Here is a 3,667-nt window from a genome sequence, read left to right on the forward strand (position 1 = left end):
CTTGAAATGGTTGAACATTAACCATTTCCTTTTGGTACAATGACTCTGTGTATTCCTTCCATCTTTTCTTGATGCATTCTGCAACATTCAATAATTTGCCCAGTGAATCTTTCAATAACGAAAGTCGAGGCTTAAATTTTTTCTTCAGTTCCCCCAGCTTGAGAAATGCTGACCTGATATAGCATGACTCAAAATGAGAAGAAATAGCTACAAACATCCATCAATAATCAGAATGTGGAATATATGAAGTTAAATCTAGAAAAACTACAAGTCATCAAAGATTAAACGGAATGCTTGACGATAAATATCCAAGACATTGCTGCTGCTGTTAAGTGCCATCAACTCAGTTCCAACTCATTGCAACCCTGCTGTATAGGGTTCCCAAGGAGTAGCAAGTGGGTTTGAACTGCCAACCTTGTGGTTTCCAGTTCAGTACTGATCCTACAGTGCCACACCAGAAGTCCATCCAAGGTATAAATGAGCTGAAATGGACTGGTACGGGCTACTTTGAATTGGACAATGATATTTTTACTATGCCAGGAATGACAAACTGAAGAGAAATGATGTTTCATTATCAAAAAGAACATTTCAAGATCTATTCTTAAGTTCATTGTTGTCAGTGATAGGATAACATCCATACACCTACAAAGAAGACCAGTCAATATTATTCAAATTTATGCACCAACAACTATTACCAAACAGGAAGAATTTGAAGGTTTTTATTAACTCCTGTAGTCTGAAATTGATCAACATGCAGCTAAGATGTATTAATAATCACTGGTGTTTGAAATGCAAAAATTAGAAACAAATAAGAAAGAATTGTGGTTAGAAAATATGGCTATCTTGATAGAAATAACATAGGAAACGGCATGATAGAATTTTGCAAGACCAACAATTTATTCATTAAAAATACCTTTTTTCAGCAACATAAACTGGAGCCCTGGTGTGGTGCTACAGAATAAGCACTGGACTTCAAACTTGACTTGAACCACAAGTTGGCAGTTCAAAATCACCAGCTACTCCTCAGAAACCCTATATCTGGTTGCTATGAGTCGGAACCCACTTAATGTCACACAACAACAACAAGTAGCAAATAAACTGCGATTATACATGTAGACCTCACTGGATGTAATAATACATAGGAATCACATCAACCACATCTGTGGAAAGAGACAACAGAGCAGCTTAGTATCATCAGTCAAAACAAGGTGAGGGCCAACTGTAGCACAGATCATGAATTGGTCATACGCAAGGGTTAAGCTGAAGCTGAACACATTGAAAACAAGTGCAGGAGAACCAAATTATGACCTTGAGCACATCCCATCTGTATTCAGAGACCATCTGAAAAATAGACTTGACACATTGAACACTAATAACTGAAGACCAAAGATGTGGGAAGATCTCAAGGACATCATACATAAAGAAATGAAAAGCTTATTGAAAAGACAGAAAGAAAAAAAAAGACAAGACCAAAATGATTACCAGAAAAGACTCTGAAACTTGCTCTTGAATATAGACTGGTAGTGGTGGTTGTGTGCCACTGAGTCGGTTCTAATTCAGCAACCCTGTATAGGGTTTCCAAGGATATAAATCGTTTAGGGGGCAGAAAGCCTTATCTTTTTCCCACAGAGTGGCTGGTAGATTTGAATTGCTGACCTTGTGGGTAGCAGTCTAGTTCATATTCTACTCACTACCAGGGTTCCTTTGAATGTAGAGTAGTTAATACAAATAGAAGAGACGATGAACTAAAAGAGATGAATGAAAAATTCCAAAGGGTATCTCAAGAAGACAAAGTAAAGTATTACAATGAAATGTGCAAAGAGCTGGAGTTAGAAAACCAAAAGGGAGGACCATATTTGGCATTTCTCAAACTGAAAGAACTGGGGGACAAAAAAAGGTTCAAACCTCAATTTGCAATATTGAGCAATGCAAGAAGCATCTGAAGAACATGGAAGAAACACACAGAGTCACTGTACCAAAAAGAATTGGTTGACATGCACTGTTTCAAGAGGTAGCATATGATTAAGAACTGATGGTACTGAAGGAAGAAGTCCAAGCTGCACTGAAGGCATTGACAAAAAACAAGTCTCCAGCAGTTGGCAGACACAATATCAATTGAGAAATTTCAACAAACATATGCCACACTGGAGGTGCTCACTCATGTATGGGGAAAAATTAGGAAGACCACTACCTGACCAACCAACTGGAAGAGATCTATAATTATGTTCACTCCAAAGAAAGGGGATGTGATAGAATTCAGAAATCATCTAACAATATCATTAAGATCACACACAAGTAAAATTTTGCTTAAGATAATTCAAAATTAGTTACAGCAGCACGTAGACAGGGAACTGCCAGAAATTCAAGCTGGATTCAGTAGACGATATGGCATGAGGGATATTATTGCTTACGTCAGAAAGATCTTGGCTGTTAACAGAGCATACCAGAGAGATGTTTCTTTGTGCTTAATTGACCATGCAAAGGCATTCAATTGTGTGGGTCATGAAAACTATGGATAACACTATGGGAATTCCAGAACACTTAATTATGCTTGTGCAGTCTGTTCATAAACCAAGAGGAAGTCATTGGAGCAGAACAAGAGGATATTGCATGACTTTAAATCAGGAAAAGTGTAAGTCAGGGTTGTCTCCTTTCACAATATTTATTCAATCTACAAGGAGTCCTGGTGTGGCGCTGTAGGATAAATATTGGACTGCTAACCGCAAGGTTGGCAGTTCAAACCCACCAGCCACTTCTTGGAAACTCTACACAGGGTTGCTATGAGTTGGAACTGACTCAATGGCACTTAACAACAACAACATTCAATCTATATGCTGAGTAAATAATCTGAGCTGAATTATATTAAGAAGAATGTGGCATCAGTTCTGGTTAATGAGAAGACTCATTAATAATCTGTTATATGTAGAAGACACAACCTTGCTTGCTGAAGGTAAAAAGCACTTGAAGCACTGACTAAGATAAAGGTTACAACCTTTAGTTAGGATTGCACCTCAACATAAAGAAAACCAAAATTCTCATAAATCGACCAAAAAGCAACATCGTGATAAATACAGAGAGAACCGAAGTTGCAAAGGATTTCATTTTACCTAGATCCACAATGACCATGGAGGCAGCAGTCAAGAAATCAAATGGCATTAAATGATAACATGCTTAAAAAAAAGAAAGAAAAATCTATAAAATATATAATTAGTTGTAATTTACTTATTAAATTTTATATTATGAAAAAAAGAGAAATCAAATGGCATATTGAATTGGGTAAATTTGTTGCAAAAGACCTCGAGTGTTATAAAGCAAAGGTAACATTACTTTGAGGTCTAAGGTGCTTTTGATCCAAGTCATGATATTACCAATCACCTCAATTGCATGTAAAAGCTGGGCAATAAATGAATTACACTGAAGAAAAATGGATGCATTTGAATTACAGTCTTGATGAAGAATATTGAGTATACCATGGATTTCCGGAAGAATGAACACATCTGTCTGAAGAAGTACAACAAGCATGTTCCTTAGAAGCGAGGATGGCAAGACTTAGTCTCATGTACTTTGAGCATGTTATCTCAATGTCAAGAAAACAAAAATCCTTATCACTGGACCAATAAACAACATTCTTATCAATGGAGAAAAGATTGAAGTTGTCAAGGACTTC

Source organism: Chrysochloris asiatica, unplaced genomic scaffold, assembly GCF_000296735.1.
Source record: "Chrysochloris asiatica unplaced genomic scaffold, ChrAsi1.0 scaffold00008, whole genome shotgun sequence".
Classification (NCBI taxonomy): domain Eukaryota; kingdom Metazoa; phylum Chordata; class Mammalia; order Afrosoricida; family Chrysochloridae; genus Chrysochloris; species Chrysochloris asiatica.